We start from the raw sequence: 24,848 nt of genomic DNA on the forward strand, positions 1-24,848 counted from the left end.
GTGGGTCTGGAGCAGAGTTGGGGGGGTAAGACCCAAGGGGCATTTTAACACGTTTATTTGATGAAAGATAATGAGAAACACAAAGGCCCCGCAGATCACTGAAGGCACCTAGGTAGGCAGTTAACACCTGAACAAAAATGGTGAGAATAGGGCAAATTTGAGAGACATTTGGAAGCAAATCATGATAGAAGTTGATGAATTGGAGGGATAAGTTAGAGTTTCCAGCTGTCCAGCCTAGCAGCCTGAGGGTCCGGGGGATGGTTCCTCGGACAGGAATGTGGTTTGGGGGCAGAGGCAACTTTAATGATGAAAATAAAAGGGCTCAGTTTTCAATGCAGAAATCTAGATGGTAGTGGGACATCCAAGAGGAAAAGCCCTCTCGACGAGTTGCATGCTCATCGAGCGTGATATTCTAGTTTCTTTCTGAGAGCATCAGCCAAGGCCATGAGTCTGGACAAACTCCCCAGGGATGTGAGTGAAACAATGTGAGGAGGAAAAAAACAGAGTCAAGAACTTGGGGGAGCAGGTAATCACACGAGAAGAGGAAGAGGAACGCTCACGCGTTCAGAAGTTCAGGGTCCCTCCTGGGTCTCCTCCACAGATCACATTTACCAGACGCATCCATGCCTGCTGAGTCGCTTCAGTCATGCCCGACTCTTTGCGACCCCATGGACTGGAGCCCACCAGGCTCCTCTGTCCAAGGGACTCTCCAGGCAAGAGTACTGGAGTGGGTTGCCGTGCCCTCCTCCAGGGGATCTTCCCGACCCAGGGATTGAACACAGGTCTCACGTCTCCTGCAATAGCAGGCAGGTCCTTTATCATTAGGCTGACCTACTAAGCGCAGGCATCTCTAAGCGAACATCATATCCACACCAAGAGACCACTCTCTTAGGACTGGCCCCAACCACTCGTGTTCCAGTCTCTTTGTATAATCTTGGACCCTCTGTTGTTCGAAATACAATTAAAAATGGCAGAAACTTCTTTGTTGGGAAAAAAATCAGAAATTATTTTTTAAGCTAAGGAAGGACAGAAGTGGCCTGTCAGTCAAGAAAGGAACGTGGTCTAAGAGTCCATCCTAAGAAGGTCTCCCCCTGGCAATCAGCATTCCACTCTGCTTTCAGGTTTGAATAACCTGAGCTTCCCTGGAGAAGTAACTGCTGCTCTTAGCGGCTGAGCCGCTCCAGGGAGGGCCCCGTGGTCTCCTGCAGAAACGCTGGCTGAAGGGCTGAGCCTCTGCGCTGGCCTGCGGGCCTGTCGCTCCCATTGACGGGGCCTCACTAGCGAGCTCAGAAACAGCACACTGCCCATGCACGGACGGACATCTCTACACCAAGACCCGCTCTCGCATTCATTCTGACCTCACAACACCTCTTCCCAGAAGGAAAAATGAGAATTATTTGTTTTTCCCTCTCAAGGTGTTTTTTTTTTTCTTTGAAAAAAGAACAGGCTATTTTACCAAAATTCCTTGGTAATTTACTGAATAGAAGCAATTAAGGTCTAGCATAATGCACACTCATAGACTCAGTGCTAAGAACTGAATCTGCAGCATCTCATTTATAACTATGCCCATTATAAAGATGAGGACACTGAGGCTTCCTAGGACAAAGAGGCGCAATGCTCACAGCGTTGGCTGACACCCCTCAGAAGGGAACTAGAAAACCCTACTCACTAAGGCTAGCACTGCAGCCCAGCTCATCTGACACCAGGCCTCTCCAAGTTTAACCAGCGCACTGCGTGGGCCGGACTTGGGTCATGTTGTTCTTTAATTTAGAGTCTTCCATTTAGTTGATCTGCTGGGTTAGTCAGGGTGCTCCAGAGAAACAGAACCAATAGACGTGCAGATGTAAATGTAGACAGACATTAAAAGAAACACTTTCAAATTTAAAATGTAGAATTTTATGAGATAATGCCATTTGCAGCAACATGGATGGACCTAGAGATGATCATCCTGAGTGGAGTGAGTGACAAACACCCTATGATATCACTTACATGTGGGATCCAAAATACGATACAAATGGACTTATTCAGAAAACAGACACAGATTCAAAGACACAGAAAACAAACTTACAGCTCCCACAGGGGAGAGTAGCCAGGGGAGGGATAAATTAAGAATTTGGGATTAACAGATACAGACTACAATATATAAACAAGGACCTACTGTATAGCACAGGGGATTATATTCAATATCCTATAATAGTATAACAGAAAAGAATGTGAAAAAGAATATATATGTGTGTATAACTGAATCATTTTACTGTACATCAGAAACTAAAACAACATTGGATTAATAAATCAACTATACTTCTGGAAAATAAATTTTAAAATAAAGTGTCAAGTTTTAGGTAATGGTTGGGCACCTAAGTGGAAACACACATATATGCATGGATATGTACATGTATACATGTTATAAATCTATCTTCCTATTTATATGTATACGTTGCATGGAATTGGCTCACAGGAGGACGCAACAAGGAGGCTAAGAAGTCCTAAAATCTACTGTTGAGAAGCTGAAGATCCAGGAGAGCTGACAGTCTGTTTCCAGTCTAAAGCCAGCAGGCTTGAGGCCTCAGAGGAGACTATTTGAATTTGAGTCCCAAAGCAATAAGACCCCGATGTCCCAGCTCAAAGGTAGGCAGGCAGGGGAAGTCCCCCCTTGCTCACAGAAAGATCAGCCTTTTTGTTCCAACCAGGTCTTCAAAGAATGGATGAGCCTCACCTGTACTATTATATAGGAAGGGCAATCTGGTTTGCTCAGTTCAAATGTTAATCTCACTCCAGAAATATCCTGGCAGACACACCCAGAGCACTGTTTGACCAAATGTCTGGGCACCTGTGGCCCAGCCAAGCTGATACACATAATAAACCATCACACTTGTATTGCTTCTTAGAATTTCTTTGATAGATAGAGGTGCAAAGTTTTTTCCTGATCCCCTCTCTCTGAATGTTTCCTCCCGGAGAGAAAGGTGATGATGGGAAGACAGAGAAAGTGACTTGCCCCTTCCCGGGCACCCAGCTCCCAGAAGTGGTCCTGCGGAGTGCATATGGTCCTCCTTCCTGGGCAGTCCTGCCCTGGATGGGGGGCAGGGCTACACGGTCAACAATCTTCCAGCTCTCGGATTCTGTGTGTCTCATTAGTTTGCTCTTTCTGGGCCCCTTTTTTCCCTCATCCTATGGAAATGAAGAAAGCTTCAGAGCTCAGTGAGGGTCAGACATTAGTTGTAGCCATTCAACCTCCTCCCCAGATCAGTAGGGTCTTTCCCTAAGTCTACAGTAGGGTTCAGTGTCAGAGACCACAGCCTGGGCAATTAGTCAGAAGAAAGTGAAAGTGTTAGTCACTCAGTTGTGTCCAACTCTTTGCAACCCCATGGGCTGTAGCCCGCCAGGCTCCTCTGTCCATGGGATTCTCCAGGCAAGAATACTGGAGAGGGTTGCCATTCCCTCCTCCAGGGGATCTCCCCAGCCCAGGAATCGAGCCCAGGTCTCCTGCACTGTAGGTGGATTTTTTTACCATCTGTGCTACCAGGGAAGCTCTATCAGAGTTGGGGTCAAATTAAAGGTCTGCAACTACTAGTAGGTGACCTTGGGCAAATTAGTAAGATTCACCCTCTGTAAGATTCATAGGAATGTTGCAAAGATGAACATGTTAAGGTACAAACAGCATTTCTGATGATGCCTGTTCTGTGGTCAGCATCCAAGAGGTTGTTTTTGAGAAGGTGAGAAAACAGGCCCTTTTCACATGTATCCCTGCCTACATCCAACAATCAAGCCAGGAGGTCTTTGTCGCCACCAAGTGGCCACCAATCACACTACACCACACAGGCCAACCTACTCAAGAGACCAGGGAAAGGGGTTCCTAAAAAAGGAGGCAAAGGACGCGGGAAAAGATAATGTGCGCTACAGCTACCACCTCCATCCCCTGAAGTTTGGTTTCCAGGGTTCTGCTGCTCGGATCCTGCTGCTCGGGGGAACTGTCCCCTCGGGAAGACATGGACGCCTGTGCACCAGATGATTTTTTTTTTTTTTGTCCTAAATTGGAAATTTCATTTTATTAGTTTTCAAGAATCTGTTTACAAGATGAGCAAAACGGACGGAAAGGTGGGTAGAGAGATAAGCATGTGTTCAGACTGGATGGGGTACAGGCCAGTGCAAGCGCTGTGAGTAACTCTGATTGCCTGCAGCCCCACACCGGGGTTTTCAACGAAATCCAGGCCAAAGTGCCTTTGGCACAGTGTGTTGAAGGTTTTAGCAAACCCAAGCAGAGAGAGATCTTCAAATCCACCTCGCCTCCTCTCCTCCCTGTCTCCCAAACTCCACAGAGACATCCTTTAGGAAAAATAGTTAGGCGGGCTCTTTCCATTTCTCCAAATGTCAAAGTGAAGTCCAACAGGAAGCAATTAACAGATGTCTGCCCAGCAGAGAATGTGGGAGTTCCAGGCTGAAATGAGTGCAGGCAGATCTTAGCATATCACAGGGTGGCCCCATTTACTCCCCATTACCTGGCTAAAAATAGCCTCTCCCTTTCTCAGCTTTCTGTCTTTATTAGCATCAGCCCCAACTGGTTAGCTCTTTCCCCTTGAAAGCTTCCTTAAACAAGTGGCAAGTGAGAAAACTAAATTCAGAGGACCCTGCTCAGGTAAAAATTTCTCTGGGGAATTTCTAGCCTCTCCTTAGGATGGGTGGTGCCACGCAATATTCCCAATAATTCATCCCAGGCCCCCACCAAGCCTGCTCCAGGAGCTGGGAAAACAACCAAACTCTCCCTTAGGGGATGAGATTATATGTGGTTTTACAGCAAGAGCTTATTTGTGGCACTAAATGAGCAAATCATAAAGCATCGAAAATGATTAATTTCTCACTGGGCTGTCAGCGAGCTGTCACCAAGTGACAAGTCTGTCATAAGTGTCATTTATAATGTCACGAGTCTATTCCCCCATCAACGTCATTAAACAATTACACCTGGTTTAGAAAGAAGGAAGGGGAGGGCAGGGGGCCGCGCGGAAAGCCGTGTGCAAGGCTTAAGCAATTATATTCTTTGCTGCTCCTGGGTGGCAATCCCTGCCAACAATTAAATCTTACTTGATTTGTTCATTTAGGCAAATTATCAATTATTTGGAGGCGTCAGCCTGGGTAATTTTTCCTCTCCACTGGCAGCAGCCACCGTGCCCTGCCAGGATTGATATCAACAGGATGGAGACAGAGCTTTAATAATTAGCCCTTTCAGCCCGGCATCCGGCAGCTCTACTGTTTTCTGTGCTCACATTGGTGTGTTTCCTTTGTGAAAGCTTGGCATATGGGTGAGACCGCTGATTCTGCGCGCTGTTTAAATAAAGATCGCTCTTCCAGTAACGACGGCTCTTCTCGCCTTTCTTTGTAGAAGTTTGGTGAATGTAACCTGTTTTGCAGCCTCCCATCCTTTCCTCTTTTCCACCTTTTTTTTTACGGTTTGTTGGGCCACACTGTTAGACTCCCAGTCTGTCCCCGGCCGTCTCCCACGTGTCTGTGAGAGCAGCGTCTGTGCCGATGGCTATGTTCCCCAGGATGGCTGTAAAAACGATCCTTTCTGATTACTGTGTAACATCAGTAGAGAAACGTGCTGTCAGTAAGTGGGGAGAAGGCTGGAGTGGGGGAGTCTGTAAGACCAGAGCTTGTGAGGATTTAAAAAAAGGACAGAGGGTACTCTGGAACTCTATAAAGGAATTCCCTTCTGTAATAGGGCATCTGGGCTCCGCCTGAAAAGGGCACGTTTCCTTAAGTAGCAACAAGAAGCAGGCCAGGGAGGCCCTGAGCCAGTGATCAGAGAAGAGAGGCTTATACCAAACGTGGTCTGGGCAACTGTCACATCAGCCTTGAGGCCTCATGTGCCTGCCTGCCCTCTAAGTTGCTTAGACTCCGACTCTGAGACCCTATGGACTGAAGCCCGCCAGGCTCCTCTGTCCATGGGATTCTCCAGGCAAGAGTACTGGACTGGGTTGCCATGCCCTCCTCCAGGGGATCTTCCTGACCCAGGGATGGAATCTGCGTCTTCTTACTGTCTCTTGCATCGGCAGGTGGGTTCTTTACCTCCAAGCCACTGGGAAAGCCCGAGGCCTCATGTAAATCTGACCTATTCCTGGTGGATTCCAGAACATGGTACATGACTGCCCTTGATTCAGTGTTTTATGAATTTGGCTTCTTTTTGGCATCTCGGGTGGACATCTGCTATTTTTGCCTGCCAGAATTTTTCTCTTGTGTAAAGAAGACCCCTATTTTTTCAAGCAGGCCCATTCCTTGCCCACTCTCAGACCATGTGCTTTAGGTGGCGTTAACCCCCTCCTGACCCTGGAGGTGAGCCCCTGGTGAAGGCACTCCAGTGAGAGCATCCTGTCTCCCTGGCCACAGGCATTAGTCTGGAGTGGAAAGATGGGTTCAACCGATCCAGTGGGAGCCCATGGGGAATGTATTTCCTGGTACTAAAGAGATGGAGTATGAGTCTGGAAATGCTGGGATACTCCTGCCACAACAAGAGAAGAATATGCCTGAGAATGAGGCCAGACCAGAGAAGGGCAGAAGCGGGAAGCGGGGCGCACCAGGTGTCACTGGAGAATCTCGTCCTGTGGGCCTGAAGTCAGTGCGCCCTCAGACAGCTTAGCTGGATTGACCAATAGACTTTTGCACCGAAGCTTCCTCATGGTGGGCTTCTCATACCTGCCACCAAGAGAACTCTGACTAATCCAAACTTTTCTGTCCTCAGTCCTCCGATCTCCTCTTTTATGTGTACATCCATTCTATCTGTGAGGGATTTCCCCTGATAGCTCAGTTGGTAAAGAAGCCGCCTGCAATGCAGGAGACCCCCGGTTTGATTCCTGGATCAGGAAGATCCCCTGGAGAAGGAAAAGGCTACCCACTCCAGTATTCTAGCCTGGAGAATTTCATGGACTGTATAGTCCAGGGGGTCACAAAGAGTCGGACACGACTGAGCAACTTTCACTTTCATTCTATCTGTAAGCTTCTGTTTCTGTCTCCTAATTACTGATATAAGGGTTTCCATTTGTTTCTATATTGTAGCTTCACTTTGATTTGGTAAAGGGTCCAAACTCGACATCCCTGCCTGTTGACCCCGTGGTGGAGGAAGCTTTGGGGTGGGAAGTGACGTCCAGTTAGCTGTTTGAAACCCCATCCCAGGATTCAGAAGCTTTCTCACTTGCTGGCTGGACTGAAGCCAACTCTTTGAATTCCACTGAGCATAGCTAAGATGCTGTAAGTAGTATTCAAGTGTCCCTTTCAAGCTTAGCAATAGTGAAAGAAAGGAAGAAAGAAGTGAAGGAAGTAAAGAAAAAAAAGAGAGAGAAAAAGAGTAAGGAAGGATGGAAAAAGAAAGAGAAAAGGAAGGAAGAGAAAAAGAGAAAGGAAGGAAGGAGAGGGATGGTGGAGCAGGGCATGAACCTGTGTCTCTTGTCCCCACATCCCACATAAGCACGTCATGATGACATGCTGCCCTCTCCTGGGACATAAGCGCTTAAGACCCTTCAAATCAGTCTACTGAAAACAGTGTGAGAGTCTGACCAAACTATCCTCTTAAGCATTGCTCAGCTTGAATCAACTGTGTTTACAGGTTCTCTTCTGAGATTTTCTTCCCCATCACTGTTGTTGTTCAGCCGCTAAGTCATGTCCAACTCTTTGTGACCCCATGGACTGTAACACATCAAGCTTCTTTGTCCTTCACCATCTCCTGGAGTTTGCTCAAACTCATGTGCATTGAGTCAGTGATGCCATCCAACCATCTCATCCTCTGTTGCCCCCTTCTCCTCCTGCCTTCAATCTTTCCCAGTATTAGAGTCTTTTTCAATGTCAGTTCTTTGCATCTGGTGGCCAAAGTATTAGAGTTTCAACTTCAGCACTAGTCCTTCCAATGAATTTTCAGAGTTGATTTCCTTTAGTATGGACTGGTTTGATCTTGCAGTCCAAGGGACTCTCAAGAGTCTTTTCCAGGACCACAGTTGGAAAGCATCAATTCTTTAGCACTCAGCTTTCTTCCCCTATTTATCCCCGTTCACTGAATATCAATTTCCCTTCACCCACACTTCTTTAATTCTCCTGCTCTGTCAGCATCATACCATCTCCAGCATCACACCATTGCCACCCCACCCTGCCACAGGCTCCAGGGAGCCTCCAGCCCTTGTAAGATGGCATTTATAAAACCACCTGGTGATATTTCACAGAGAGGATGCTGTGCCTACACTGCAGGGGTAAATGTAAAGATACCCACCTGGGGCGGAGAGGGTTATTCGTCACATCTTCCATGGTCTTTGGATAGGGTCTATTGGCTGCCAAAGAGAAGCCTGACAAAAAGTGAAAAACGGAATCCATCAGGTGCCTGCTGTGCCCACAACACTCCTCGTGCCAGTGATGTGCTGCTGAATTGACAGGCTCTCTGGACGAATCGATTGGGCCTTTTGTCATTTCGTTGACTCAAACAGTTCTCCCTTGAGCTCTTTAGTTTACAAAAGATAAATACACACTGTCCTGAAAGAATAATATGTAGAATAAACATGTGAGACGTCTAGTTGCATTTTGCAAGCAAAAATCAGAGCGAAGAAAGGAGAGAGATGGAGAAAGATAGGTGTAGCAAGAGGGAAGGAGAGAGAGAGAAGGGGCACCTGGCGGCAATTCTGCCTGGACCACTCAGCTGCATTGTGTTGGAAGGTGGGTTTGTCCTGCCCCGGCAGCTACAGTTGGGGCCCAGGTGTTTCTGGAACATTGAAGGGATTCTGTGGTTGATATCAGAACTAATGTCAGGAGAAAAAAATCTAAATTACATTTAAAAGGAATCTACCTTTTTATCTTTTAACCTTAGGCCTTCCCCAGCCATGCAGAAAAATCAATCTTGCCTAATCCACTGACCAAGAGAAAGAGAAAAGAACAGACGAGAACCTTGCATTAAACAGTTGCTTGATGCTTAAAGAGGTATCAGAGGGAAGGAGATCCAAGGGCTCACCAGCAGGAGCACTGGTTCAAAGGGCTGAATTTGGAACAGCTTATCCATAGCCCATGGCTGGTCATTAGCCAGAGACAAAGGATACATTGCATTTTAGCTTATTGATTTTTAAACCAACTGCAAAGCATGGCTTTGCTGAGGGCATGCTTTCTCAATTATCTCTTTGCTGAGAGCTGGAGAAACTGATTTCTCTTCTGTCCTAGATAGAATACAGCCAACTGTATGACCATTATGGAAGCCTTAACTGGAGGAATCAGAATTGAGTTATTGCTACGTGTGATATAATAAAGAATATATCTGTTCTTTGTCCCCAGCTTCCTGGCCGAGAACTTCAAATTTCCAGAGTGGTGGGAGTGTTTCTGTGTTTCATAAGCAGTCTCTTTGACCCGAATTTATGCTAAAGCGGTAACTTCTTGATAAGCACTTCAATAGCTTCAAGAGACAGGCTGGCCACTCCAGGAAGACCAAGCACATGATTAGAGAATTGGAACTTACAGGCTCACACCCCCAACTCCAGGGAGAGAGGAGAGACTGGAGATTAAGTTCAATCATGTGATTAATTATTCTATCAATCATGTCAACCTCAAATAAAAACTCCGGACACTGAAGCTCAGGGGCGTTTCCTGTTTGGTGAATGTATTCGGGTTAGTGAAGAGGAAGATGCTCACCCCGTCTCCATAGGAACAGATGCTCTTAGGTCTAGTTCTATGTATCTCTTCATCTAGCTTTTCAGTTACATCCTTTATAATAACATGGTAATCATAATCATAGTTCTTTTCTGAGTTCTGTGACATCCTAGAGAAATATTGAAACTCAGGGGGTGTTTTAGGGGGTTTTAGCCTTAGGGAGGCTTTAAATTTGTGGTAAATTTGTAGTCCCACTTAAATTGGCATCTGAAGTAAAGAAAGTCTTGTCAAGGACCTTGCCCTTTAATTCATGGGATCTGACACTAACTCCATGTGTTTTAGCATCATAACTGATTTGAATTTTAGGACACTCAGTGTTAGAAAACTGGTGTCAGAAAGCATCATCTGTTGAGTATTCCCAATTTAAAGAATCACAAAAGGGACCATGAGGTATAAAAACACATGGTCTCTGAAGTCTAGAGAGATGGTGATCACCTTATATTTCACAGCAATGGGGAAACTGGTGGCTTATCGCACTTGGCACAATATCCTCAAGGTTCATTCATGTTGTAACATGTCAGAATTGCCTTCTTTTTCAAGACTGACTAGGATTCCATTGTATGTATATATTACATTTTATTTCCCCATTTATCCATTTATGGACACATAGGTTGCCTCCACTGGTTATCGTGAATAATGCTGTTATGAACATGGGTACACAGACGTTTGTTCAAGCATCTGCTTTCAGTTCTTTTGCTGTATCACGTGGTCACTCTATTTAGTGTTTTGAGGAACCACGGTGTTGTTTTCTACTGTGGCCACATAATTTTTCTTCTAAAATTATATTTTTTTATTTGTATTTAGAACTGGTAATATAGTCATATGCCACAAAGCACAAAATTAATCATGAAATAGCTACTTTTCACTCCTGTCCCCAAGCCATTTACTCCCCCTCCTGAAGGCAGCCCATGTTACTACTCATCACTGCCCTACTATAGGGCCTCCAAGTACCCCAACATCCAAGCAAACTCAAGATCTAGCCTGAGGCTGGCTCTTCTAACAGAAAGCTTTTAGAACCATCTGCAGTCTGCTCAGAGAAAGAGTTAATGGAAAGCAGAACTTTGAAATGCACTATACATAATGAATAACAAATACCCCTTAAGATGAATATTACTAAAGCACCAACATGTTATTATCCAAAACGTATGAAGTGTCTTCTTTCTTTTTTTTCTGGCTCCTAATACTACATTGAAAGCATTACCTAATGCCCACTCTAAAGGATTAGATCCCTCAGAAAGAAAAGAGTCAACATGCATAACACATCTCACCACCATCCTGCATATCTTCCATTTGGGTTCGCAGTTAGACCTTCTCTGGTTTAAGAGAAAGAGCATTTGCAAATGGCTCTTGGGGCTTAATTGGTATTTCTTTCTTTTGCCTGCCGGCATAATCCAGGAGAAAAGCCTGCAAAGCAATTTAAGAACATTAGCATTGTTCCTAAATACCCACATCCAAGGTTAGTGAAGACAACTGGAAAAAAAAAACCCAAAGAGCACCCAGGGAGATTAAGGAGGTTTTGAAGCAGAACGCATGATTCTAATGAACTTGGGCTCTGCCTTACGGAAGAAGAATCTATCTAAATGCATTAGGCCCAACGGAGCAGGCGGGAGGCAGCTACCTCAATGTGAGAGATGCTGTTCTCAGTAAGTTGTGAAACTGCAAATAGACGCGGGTGGGCTCGCGGAGTCTCTGCAGGGCCTAATCAGGCTCTCCGTGCTGCTGGCGAGAGCGCCATCGCAGCCGGCGCTCAGAGCCACGGCAGTGAGGTCCAGCCTTCCTGCTGGACGTGCCTTCGGCGCCGTCACGGCAGAGGTCTCTGCTTGGTCCCCTCCTCTCAACTGAGCAGACGAATTAATTTGCTCGGAGACTGGAGAAGGGTGTTTAGAAAGAAGAGAACCCCTGATAGGCTAGTACCAGACATGAATAATTTTTCAGTTTTTGACTTCGATACAATCATGACCGAAATGCTCAGTTGTACAGAGCCAGTGTAATCATATATGAACCCTATGCATGGATAACGAACAACAATAAATAAGAATGTCATTTTAAACAGATCTGAACTTTGACATTGCAAAGCGTGCCCCTTATAAAACATTGAACCCTGTTGAGGTTCTGGGTGAAGGGACAGCAAGGCTTCTGACGGCGAGTTCTCTGGAGCAGAGTCAGGTGAAAGGTCATAGGTCGAGGGCCCAGCCCTCCACCCGGCTGCACTCACTTCAGACACCAACCACAGATTTCAAGGTCCCCAGCCCGCCCTCACTTCTGACCAACTGGCTACAAAGTCAGGGTTTCCCACCGTCCCCTCAAGTTCAGTAATATGATAGAACAGCACACAGAACTCTGGAAAGCACTCTTCTTATGATCACCGTTGTGTAATAGCAAAAGGATACGAATTAGAAACAGCCGAAGGGGAGACCCATACCGCAGTGTCCGGGAGGGTGCCAAAGCAAAGCTTCCTTCGTCCTCTCCCTGTGAAGTCATCATAGGCCACTGTCCTACACGTTGACATGTGGCAGCATAAAGTACTGCCCACCAAGGAAGCCGCCGGGACATCTTGTCCGCAGGCTGCATTCGGACTTCACTGCAAAGGCATGACTGATTAAGTCACTGGTCATGTGACTCCATCTCGAGCCCCCTTCCCCTCTCTGGGGGTTGGTCTGGTATTATGGCAGATCAAAGCCCCAACCCTCTAAATACATAATTAATCTTTCTGCCACCGCCAGCTCCCATCCTAAATATTTTCTTTGTGCTGTGCTGAGTCATTCAGTCGTGTCCGACTCTGTGCAACCCCATGGACTGTAGCCCACCAGGCTTCTCTGTCCATGGGACTCTCCAGGCAAGAATACTGGAGTGGGCTGCACTGCCCTCCTCCAGGGGATCTTCCCCACCCAGAGATCGAACAGAGTCTCTTACATCTCCTGCCTTGGCAGGTGGGTTATTTACCACTAGCGTCACTTGGAAAGCCTGAAAATATTTTCCTCAGCATAAATGATAACCTAAAATTTAGTATATACAATTAGCATATAACCTATTTCCTTAGCATAAATTATCTAGTAAACATAACCTATCCTAGTAAACATAAGCAAAGATGAGTAACAAAGACATTCCTATTACCTGGGAAATTCCAAATTTTAGAGGCTACCTCCCAGAAACTGGGGACAAAGGCCAGTGAAACTCTTTATTAGTCAGGCTAAGGTGGGTGGAGGGCAGTTAAAGGGCAGAAGGAGATGATAATGCAATCCAGGAAGCAGAAACTCAGGTTTTAGTTAGATTTCATTATACCGTCTTAAGCAAGTCACTTAATCATCTTGGGTCTTAGGTCTCATTCTCTTCACTCATAACAATAATTACTGATATCATTTAATGATTGCTTACTATGCACCAGATACGATGCCAAGAACTTTGCCCACTCAATTTCATTTATTCTTTACAATGAGCTGGCAAATTTTGTCATCTTATTATCTCTATTTTGTAAAGGGTGGAGAGGCGACTGAGCTCTCAAGAGGTTAAGTAGCGTGTTGCAATAAGTGGAGGGGCTGGCCCCCAAACACAGATGGGAGTCCAAGTTTCCTCTTCCCGGGTTCCCTTGTTAACACAACTGACAACACTTTCCTTGGCTTTCAGGCATATTGGGGAAACGAATGAGGCTGATATGAATTATTATAACCTGAAAGAGAAGAACCTGATAATTCAGGGTTATAAGATTACCGTTATTATGATGTCACTGATTATTACTATCAGCAGTATTATCTTTATAGGTTATATGACTCTGACTACTTACTACAAAAACAGTTTCCACTTCCCATGAGAGTTTCTGTTATAAAGAAAGAACTCTTTCAGAGAGAAGGTAGGTCTTTGAATTATATTATGCAAAATTCCATGTCCTTCCCCAAAGATGTCTTAAATATGACACCTACTATGTGCCATTGTGCTTGCAATGGCAAGGAACAGAAAGATACATAAGACCTAGGCTCTGCCAGTAAGTCAAGGGTGCAGAGAATAACACCACCCTAGGTAGACTCTGTCACATGCTCCAGAAAACACAGGACATCCTCTGCTAGTTCAGAGGAGACAGAGAAAGAGCACATAAGCTTCAAGGGATCAAAAAGGATTTTATATCCAAATTCTGAAAGGTTAATGGAATTTTGAGAGACTTGGAAAGGGGCAGGGAGCAGGAAGAGGCAGGGTAAGGGAGCCTGGTATTAAAATCAAGAGGCTCAACTCAATGTTCCCAGGGATTAATGACGACATGATTAGTGGTAACATATTACCACAGGGTGAGCACAAAATTCAAAGTCAAAATTCTGGCTTCATCACATATTAGTTTTGTGATGTTGGGCAGAGCTCTAGCTCCTCCAGCATCACTTTGCCAGTTAAAAAATAAATGAAGGTTAAATAAGACTTCAGATCTTAAGACTTTTGTTGAAATATATTGAAAAACTTACATCCTATGACCTAAATGATATTAAACAAATATTCAATTAAGTTCAAGTTCAGTCTCTCAGTCGTGTCTGACTCTTTCCGACCTCATGGACTGCAGTACGCTAGGCTTCCCTGTCCATCATCTACCCCTCGAATTTGCTCAAACTTATGTCCATTGCATCGGTGATGCCATCCAACCATCTCATCCTCTGTCATCCCTTTATCCTCCTGTCTTCAATATTTCCCAGCATCAGTCTTTTCCAATGAGTCAGTTCTTCACATCAGGTGACCAAAGTATTGGACCTTCAGCCTCAGCATCAGTCAATGAATATTCAGGACTGATTTTCTTTAGGATTGACTGGTTTGATTTCCTTGCAGTCCAAGGGACTCTCAAGAGTCTTCTCCAACACCACAGTTCAAAAGAGTCAATTCTTTGGTGCTCAGCTTTCTTTATGGTTCAACTCTCAGATCTATACATGACTACTGGAAAAACTTTGCTTTTTCATCCAACCATGTCATCCTCTGTCATCCCCTTCTCCTCCTGCCTGTTTCAAAGATACCAAACATTAACTCCAAGAAAAAGTAAAAGCATTCATCTGGAATTTTCAATGAGAATAAGCATGGAATGTGGTTAAGAATTTGTCATTGAAAAGTATTTGAGGGAGGTGGGAGGGGAGTTCGGAATGGGGAACACATGTAAATCCATGGCTGATTCATGTCAATGTACGGCAAAAACCACTACAATATTGTAAAGAAATTAGCCTCCAACTAATAAAAAATAAAGGGAAAAAAAGAAAAGAAAAGTGAGCAGGTTTGCCTTCCCCAGTGTCTCAGATGGTAATCGACCTGCAATGCTGGAGACCTAGGTCCGATTCCTGGGTTGGGAAGATCCCCTGCAGGAGGGCATGGCAACCCACTCCAGCCTGGAGAATCCCAGGGACAGAGGAGCCTGGTGGGCTACAGTTCATGGGGCCACAAAGAGTCGAGCACAGCGGAGTGACCAAGCGCAGCACAGTGGCTCAGAGTCAGCTCAGAGACTAAAGACAGGCACCTGGGTCGCACGGGCCCCGCCTGGAAGCACGGCTGGGGTGAGGGGTTCTGCGCAGGGCCCTGTCTTGGGCACTTGGAGCACGGCTGTCAGTCACCCTGACAGTCTGTGTAATTCTCTTCCTTCTTCTCACTTTACCTAATATTGTCCTCAGAAGCAGAGGCAAGAAGAAGTGTGGTTCCTCATTAGGCCAGAACCAGAGAGTAGAAAGAAACAGCTGTCTCTCTAAAGTACCTAAAACTTGCACGTACAATTAATTTTCTATTAAGTAGAGACTCCAAAGAGATTTAGTTTAAGTAAGTCTGACTGTAAAACTTTAATCAAATCATTTTAATTAATTCATATAGGTGTGCTTTGATAGCATGGAGCTAGAACCTAAATATCTTTATTTTTAACACCAGGATTAACTGTTTTAAATTAGTTTATTACAAAATATTCCGGCATAAAAAAAAAGAAGGGGAGATACTGTAATGAATATTGATGTATTCTTCATCCATATTCAACAACTGTCACCATTTTACCATGCTTGCTGGATCTATCATTTTTTTCTCATCATTTTTCACGGTACAGCTTTCCACTGTTTATATCTACTTTTGTATCTTTTAGATACACATAAAAGCTTTATAGATATAACTTATGGACATTTTGTTAGGTTTATGTCTAGATATTTTTTCTCCTTTGTTTTTATAAATGGAGTTGTCTCTTCCATTAAAATTTCTAATTTTTATTGCTTGTATAATTATTGATTTATATCAGTCGACTTTATATTCTGCTATTTTACTAAATTCGGTTATTGTTTAAAGTAGTTCGTTTCAATGGCTCTGAGTTTTACAAATATGTAATATCTTCATTATTGCAGCTTCTAGAAACTCTACAATTTTGCTTTGTATTTTCCCTTTGACCCAAGAGTCTTTTAGAGAGATTTTTGATAATTTGTTAATTATTTCTGGCTTAATTGCATTTTTTGGTCAAAAAGATTTCTTATTATTTCCGTTTTCTAAAATTAGCTGAAGTTTTTCTCTGTGTTTTTAAAAAATGGTAAATGTTAGTAAACCACCCAAACAGATTATATTTTTTTATTGTTGGGATACAGAGCTAAATATACAGTTAGTGGACTACATTAATGATTTTTTTAGCTCTTGCGTATTAATAATTTTCAATCCCTTTTTCTTGAAAGAAATTTGATAAAAAAATCTCATGTTAATAATTTGACTTATGGTGTTGGTTCACTCCTTCTTTTTTTGTTTTTGTTCATTTTTGTTTCATCCTTTATTCTCCATTATTTAGTCTGTGATTTTAGGCTTTATTTTATAATGATATTTTATCATTTATTAATACTATTCTCCTACATTCTTCCAAAGGTTACTGTTCAGTAGGTCACATGTGGGTCTTGTGAATCTGCACTTTAATAAGCAATTCCTAGAGAAAACTAACCAGGACTTTAAAAAAAAATGTGTTTATTTTATCTGTGTATTTCGGGTTGTGCTGGGTCTTCGTTGCTGCAGGGGCTTTCTCCAGCTGCTGTGAAAAGGACTCCTCTTCCTCTGTGCACAGGCGTCTCATTGCAGGGGCTTGTTGTTGCAGAACACGGGCTCTAGAGCACGTGGGTTCAGTAATTATAGAGCACGGCCTCAGCTGCTCCTCAGCATGTGGAATCTTCTCAGACCAGGACTCAAACCCCTGTTCCCTGCCTTGGCAGATGGAGTCTTTTTTTTTTTTAATTTCTTTTTATTAGTTGGAGGCTAATTACTTTACAATATTGTAGTGGTTTTTGCCATACATGACATGAATGGCACTCCTTTTATCTCCTTAATTTTCTATTTATAAAAGGTCCAATTTTACTTTCTGCACAGATATTAGTCATTGTAAACTGTACTCTTTGAATTTATAAATTTACCTCTTTCAGTATTTGTTGGCTTGAAAGCTCTATTTTCTCTTTTAGTTTCTTTTTGGCTGTGCTGAGTCTTTGTTTCTGCGTGCCCGCTCTCTCTAGTTCTGGAGAGTAGGAGGCTACTCTCTGGTTGCAGTGAATGGACTTCTCATTGCCGTGACTTTTGCTGCAGAACACCAGTTCTGGGGCCTCGGGCTCGGTGGTTGAGGTGTACGGGCTTCGTTGCCCCCTCCCACACCCCAGCATGTGGGATCTTCCTTGACCAGGGATTGAATCCACGTCCCCTGCATTGGCAGGCGGATTCTTAAGCACTAGATCAGGGGAGTCCTGCAAGTTCTTTTCTGATATACAGACCATGTCCTTCACTTTCTTTTTATTTTCTATTGGTATATCTTCATCTACAGTTTCATTCTTAACCATTCTGATTCACCCTTTTTTTCTTAGTATGTCTCATATAACAGCATGGATTTTGCTTTACTAAGATCAGAAAAAATTTTCTTTTAATTGGTGAGAAAAGCCCATTTGCGTTTATTAATATAATCAATACTTTTCCTTAGTTCAGTCACATAGTTTATTTGCTCGCTCTTTTTTGTCGAATCATGTGAAATTGTTACTAGACTACTGCTTATGACCTACAAAAATGCCAGTTTCATGTTTCAATCAAATGTGTACATATTTTGATGTCTATAAATAGACATGATGCATACACAAAGTCCTTTGTGATTACTTTTATTTTGACATTTAGAAAATTTCTTATTTCTGTTTCAATGGTTATCATTATTTACTACTTATTCCTTATATGAGGCTTCCCTGGTGGCTCAGTGGTCAAGAATCCACCTGTCAGTGCAGGATGTGGGTTCGATATCTGGGTTAGGAAGAGCCCCTGGAGAAGGCCACGGCAACCCACTCCAGTATTCTTACCTGGGAAATCCTATGGACAGAGAAGTCTAGCAGGCTAGAGTCTCAGGTCAGTTCAGTTCAGTTCATTCACTCAGTCATGTCCAGCTCTTTGGACCCCATAAACCGCAGCACGCCAGGCCTCCCTGTCCATCACCAACTCCCAGAGTCCACCCAAACCCATGTCCATTGAGTCTATGGGGTCACAAAAGAGTCAGACATGACTTAGCAACCAAACGACAACAACAATTTCTTGTATAATAGACTCATTTCTTCTCTCCTTCCCTTTTCTTTTCCCCATGATCCAACTTAAGTCACTTGTATTAATTTAATGATAATTTTTAAATGGTAAGAAAGCTCAAGATTTAACCACTTGAATTGTCAGCCTGAATTGATATCCTCTTGCTGTTGTGTGTGTTATGTCACTTCGTCATGTCCACCTCTGCGACCCCGTGGACTGTAGCCTGCCAGGCTCCTCTGTCCATGGAATTCTCCAGGCAAGAATACTGGAGTGTGTTGCCATTTCTTTCTCTTATTCCCACCTAATATACACCGGGCAATCTGTAAAAATTGTTCTTTTCCTCCTTTCTCCTCCCATTTTTGCTAGTTTAGTTCTTTGAACACTGTTTAAGAATATGTCCCTACTATTTTTTCAACTTACCCTCCAACTGTTAATTGCTGTCCTACAGTTAAATGTATTTCTCACTTATGCTTGAGAACTTATAGTGAATCTTCTAGAACATTTGATTGATTATCTGAAGCTCATTATGTAGTAAATTTCTGAGGAAATGCCCTGAAGTTAGCACCTCATGAAAACTCACATGTTCATAACTCTAGACTTTACACTCATACAATCTCTGAATCTTTGTGCCTCTAAACTATTTCTCTTGTTTTCTAGCAAATAAACATTGCTGTGGAGAAGTCTGATTTCAATCTGATTTTCTTTCCCTGAAAATAACTTCTACTTTCTGTTTAGATCCCCAAAGGGTTTTCTTCTCCTCTATACAGCCAGTCTTTTTACTAGAATTCCCATGATTTTGATGTTGGTGTTGGTATTCTCTTGGTGGTACAGATTTATTTTTCCAGTTAAAATATACAGAAAGATTTTAAGCTTCTTCTATTTCATGACACTTTCCTTTATTGTGTCAATCATTGCATGGAATGTTGCCTTGATATCTCCAATTTTCTTGACGAGATCTCTAGTCTTTCTCATTCTATTGTTTTCCTCTATTTCTTTGCACTGTTAATTTACGAAGGCCCTCTTCATGGATCACAGCCTTGTCATGGTGAAGGGGTTTGCATAACTCAATGAACCATCCAGGCAGGGCCACCCAAGATGGAGGGGTTGGAGTGAAGAATTCTGATAAAACATGGTCCACTCGGGGAGGAAATGGCAAACCACACCAGCATTCTTACCGCAAGAACCCCATGAACAGAATGCAAAGGCAAAAAGATATGACACTGAAATATGAGTCCCTCAGGGTGGAAGAGAAGAGGGCAGTTACTAGTAGCTTCAGAAAGAATGAAGTGACTGGGCTAATGTGGAATCAATGCTCAGCTGTGGATGTGTCATCTGGTGGTGAAAGTAAATTTAGTAATCACTGCAGATGGTGACCGCAGCCATGAAATTAAAAGACGCTTGCTCTTTGGGAGAAAAGCTATGATAAACCTAGACAGCATATTAAAAAGCAGAGACATTACTTTGCCAACAAAGGTCCATCTAGTCAAGGCTATGGTTTTTCCAGTAGTCATGTATGGATGTGAGAGTTGGACTATAAAGAAAGCTGAGCACCAAAGAATTGATGCTTTTGAACTGTGGTGTTGGAGAAGACTCGTGAGAGTCCCTTGGACTGCAAGGGGATCCAACCAGTCCACCCTAAAGGAAATCAGTCCTGAATATTCATTGGAAGGACTGATGCTGAAGCTGAAACTCCAATCCTTTGGCCACCTGATGCAAAGAATTGACTCATTGGAAAAGACCCTGGTGCTAGGAAAGAATGAAGGTGGGAGGAGAAGGGGACAACAGAGGTTGAGATGGTTGGATGGCATCACTGACTCGATGGACATGAACCTGAGCAAGCTCTGGGAGTTGGTGATGGACAGGGAAGCCTGGTGTGCTGCAGTCCATGGGGTCACAAAGAGTCAGACATGACTGAGCGACTGAACTGAACTGAACTGAACCATGTATAATTCACACCTATTTTCTTACACTATCTCGGTTTTCTGTTTGGTTTTCAGGAGGATTTTGGAATGGTTCAGAAACTGCACTGCCATCATGATCTCATCAGGACTGAAATGCAAGATCAATTATTGTTTGATAGAATGTGGAAGGATGAAGCTTCCACAAATCCTTCATAAAAGCTTATTGTAGTATATGAGTTCCCTGAAAAGATCAGACTTCAATCATCTCATTTAATAGAAAAGTCAGTTGAGGCTCAGAAAGTGAAAATTACTTCCTCAAAGCCAGATTAAAAAGTAACAAAGTAAAGGATGAAGCATTATTTTCATAGAACCTGGGTTTTAGAAGGGAACTCCGAAGTCATGTGGTCCATCTTCCTACTCAAGAAGTAGAAGCAGCCAATTGGAAGAGAAGCAGCCAATATCCTCTTGAATACCCTAAAGAACCAAGGTACTAACTCAACACATTCTCACATGATGAACACAGACTTTTATCTTTTCATTTTCTTTCCTTTTTACTTTGAAAAGTCTAAGCTGAGACAGACAAGGATGAATTGATAGCGGTGCTACTGCTCTTGTAGCCTATTTCTTCTCAGTTTAGAAACTGCCTTGGAAGCACCTCTGGGTTGATTCACAGTGTGAGTTGAAAATAATCCTCAAGTTCATCTAGTCTAATGTGATGCATTAGTCTCTGCTTAAACATACCTCGCAGCTCATTTTATCACCAGTTGTTCAGGAGTTCTTCCTTAAGTGAGATGATGCACATGAGAATATATGTGGATTATGCAAGATTACATAAATTTAAGAGATGCTTAGAATTTCTTGAATTGAATGGAATTTTCTTTCCTGTAACTTCTAAACTTTGTTCTTGGTTCTGTCCTCTGAAGTTATGCAGAATAAGTCCCATCACTCTTATGCTTTATAATCCTTGCAATATTGGAAGACAACTATTGGATTCTTTCTTCATGGATAAGTCTTTTGTGTGAGGGCGCATTGTGTGTTTCATGATTATAAATGCAACCAGCACCAATCTCTCTTGTGGCATTGCGCTCAGTCTTCTCAACAATCTATTTAACCTCCTGTGACTGAGCATACTCTCTCCTATCATTTTTCTCTTGAAATGCCAAAAATAAAGAGTGAGAATAAACTTTCTTCATCTGGGCATCACACTCTTATCAGCACAGCCTAGTTCAGCTCAGTCACTCAGTCGTGTCCAACTCTTTGCGACCCCATGGACAGCAGCATGCCAGGCCTCCCTGTCCATCACCAACTCCCGGAGTTTACTCAAACCCATGTCCATTGAGTCAGTGATGCCATCCAGCCATCTCATCCTCTGTCATCCCCTTTTACTCCTGCCCTCAATCTTTCCCAGCATCATGGTCTTTTCCAATGAGTCAGCTCTTCGCATCAGGTGGCCAAGGTATTGGAGTTTCAGCTTCAGCATCAGGCCTTCCAATGAACACTCAGGACTGATCTCCTTTGGGATGGACTGGTTGGATCTCCTTGCAGTCCAAGGGACTCTCAAGAGTCTTCTCCAACACCACAGTTCAAAAGCATCAATTCTTTGGTGCTCAGCTTTCTTTATAGTACAACTCTCACATCCATACACGACTGGAAGAATCATAGCCTTGACCAGATGAACCTTTGTCAGCAAAGTAATGTCTCTGCTTTTTAATATGCTGTCTAGGTTGATTTTGGGTCTCTTATTATACCTGATTGAAGTTCAGCTTGCAGTCAATTATTAGCACTTCATTTTTTCTCACAGACTTCTAGTAAAGCAGTTCTTCCACTTTTCAAGTGCAGGCACTTGATATTTTTGGTCCTAGATGCAAAACAACAGCTTGGTAAACATCTATACAATTATTCCAGAATTCCACTTAAACCTGGAAACTTTGACTATTTTAGAGCATCAAGGTTCTGTCTCAGATGGTTCATAGCTTCTTAGGATTTCATTTTTTTTTAGCTGTGTTTCTTCTATTCTTTTCAGTTTTAAGGAAATATTCCTAAATAAAGAAGACAAAAGGAAGCTAGAAGAACAGTCCTTTTTTTATTTAGTAATAGTTTCCTCACTTTCTCTAACTCCCTGGACACTCCTCGCTGTTGTTTAGTCTCTAAGTTGTGTCTGACTCCCTGTGACCCTACGGACTGTGACCCTCCAGGGTTCCCTGTCCATGGGATTTTCCAGGCAAAAATACATCTCCAGGGGATCTTCCTGGATCAGGGGCTGGACCCGCATCTCCTGCACTGGCAGGAAGGTTCTTTGTCACTGAGCCGCTTGCTGGACGCCACTGCTGAGTCCTTTTACCACTTTCTGCAGCTGTGTGCATTGAGCATCCAAGCAGAGGTGCAGCCTGCCCTGTTCTTCTACTTTGGGATTCAGGCGGAGAGAGAGGGAGACAGAAAGAAAAGGAGAAAGACCTATTCACTCTTATTTAAGGGACAGATACCTGCTGTCAGTTTGGCTTGACCTACTTTCCCCTTCCATTTGCTACCAGGACAGTACCATCATGGTCCTCTAGCACCCTGCATTGTCTTATCAATGAGATGTGAATATTTAATGATAACCTGAATTTCCTTTGATCTTAGACCATTCATAACGTTACAGCTGATTTCTTTATCACTCCCATATTTGCCTTATCTACTGAGCCTGTTCATTAAGGACGATTCTTATGATTGTAAGTATATGTTTAGGGGTCAAGAGGTCAAAAGGTTCAACCTCAAAGTGAGTTTTCAAACACTGACCCACCCATTATACCAAGGGCTAACAAGACCACTGGTGAAAGCCTTGAAAATAAACATACCTCAGAACAAATTCTTTTAGAGAGAAAGGTTAAGTGAAGTTTTAAGTTCATTCTTATCATTCCTCCTGATAATGCCCAAGTACTTTGTCTTAGGTTGTGTTTTTATGTTGATAAGGAGGAGAGTGGAGGTTGCAAAGTGGAAAAGGAAATAGGGCTAAGAGACGGGATCAAGAATATAACATACACACTGCCATTAAAATGCTCTATGAGCTAGAATTCAGACACCGTATTTCCACTTCCAGAATTGTGATGAACATCATGAAGTCAGTAAATGTTACCAAGACAGATGTACATATTTTCATTTTTTTATTCACTATCGATTGAGTTCTTCCACGCATCTACTTACCTACATTCCAGTTTAAGAAATAGAACAACTCCACGGCTCATATAGCTGTCTTTGTGCCATCAACAATTTCATCCATTTTCCTATTCTCTTATAGACCACTTTCCTGTATTTTCTGTTTACAAATCTATTATTTTTATTCATTTATTTTGTGACATATCATTATGTCTAAAGACAACACGTTTATTTTTGCCTGTTTCTAAACTCTGTGTAAGTGGAATACCACTGTATGTTTCTGAACCTTGATTTTTTTGCTGTTCAATTTCACATCTCTGAATTTATCAATGTTATTGTATATTGCTATAGTTCACTTATTTTCACTGTTGTACAGCATTCTATTTATTCAGCAATATATTTATCTATTTTTTGTTGATGGATATTTGGGTTGCTTCTAATACTTTGCTATCACATGGTGTGCAAGTATGAACATTCTTATGCCCATATCCTGGTGGTACATACCAGAATTTCTCTAGGTATTTATTAAGGAATCGCGTTGTTAGATTAACAGGTATGTACATTCTCGGGTTAACTAGATAATATCAGTTTTTCCAAACCATTAAGGCCAATTTTCACTTTTGCATGCTATGTATAAAAGTTCTGGTAGAAATTGCATTCTTGCAAAATTTGGTATTACTGAACTTTTATACTTTTCTAAATGTATTGAATGTGAGAGATTTCATTATGGTTTCAATTAGTATTTTACTAACAAGGAGATTGATCTTTTAAAATTTGGTGCTTCTGAGAAGTGATTGCCCATTTTTCTACTGGTTTATTAATATTTGTCTTCTTGTAAATTACTTACTTTTATGGATGCTTGTGGGCTTCCTGGGTGGCACAGTGCTAAAGAGTCCACCAGCCAGGGCAGGAGACGCAAGAGATGTGGGTTCAGTCCTTGGGCTGGGAAGATCCCCTGGAGGAGGAAATGGCAACCCACTCCAGTGTTCTTGCATGGAAAATTCCATAGACAGAGGAGCCTGGTGGGCTGCAGCCCAAGGGGTTGCAAAGAGTCAGACACGACACAGCGCGTGCGCACGCGCACACACCCGCACATACACACCCAGACATTTGTATTGCTCCTGAGATGTTCTTTACAGATGCTGAATACTAATCCTTTGTCAATTATATGTGTTACAAGTTTCTTCACCAAATTTATATCTTGTGTCCTTAACTTTCTTTATGCTACCCTTTTAAACACAAACTTTCTTAATTTTAATCTAGCTTCACTGGATGGTCTATGTATGAGACAATATATTTCCCCAGTCTGATAAGTAAATATTTTAAATTTTGATACCTAAGTTATCAGTTACTTTACTTTATAATTGCTGCTTCAATGTTCATCCAACAAGAAATTTTAACCCCAGTGCAAATTTAGCTTTTAATTTTATCTCTATGAGTTAATTGCCGTGTATGGCAAAGTAAGGGTTTGAGGCTCATTTTTTCTCATATAGATATTCATTGTCCTAGGACAATTGTTAAAAATTTTCCTTTTCCCACTGACTTGCTTCATCGTCTTTGTCAAAAATCAATTAATACTATAATTATGGGTATATTTTGAATTCTCTTGGTAGTTATATGTCTTCAAGTATTTTTCCAGCCTTATTCTTTACC

General features: G+C 42.7%; 1 long non-coding RNA gene across 1 annotated transcript; it reads right to left on the bottom strand.

Annotated features, from left to right (window-relative positions):
• Positions 1–4,093: 4,093 nt before the first annotated feature.
• Positions 4,094–11,434, bottom strand: LOC139037361 (uncharacterized). Its single transcript, XR_011490136.1, has 4 exons — positions 11,279–11,434; positions 10,929–11,064; positions 8,246–8,502; positions 4,094–4,435 (listed from the first exon to the last, which is right to left on the bottom strand). It is a non-coding gene; the product is annotated as an uncharacterized lncRNA (long non-coding RNA).
• Positions 11,435–24,848: the final 13,414 nt, after the last annotated feature.

Source organism: Odocoileus virginianus, chromosome 11 (assembly GCF_023699985.2).
Source record: "Odocoileus virginianus isolate 20LAN1187 ecotype Illinois chromosome 11, Ovbor_1.2, whole genome shotgun sequence".
Taxonomy (NCBI): Eukaryota; Metazoa; Chordata; class Mammalia; order Artiodactyla; family Cervidae; genus Odocoileus; species Odocoileus virginianus.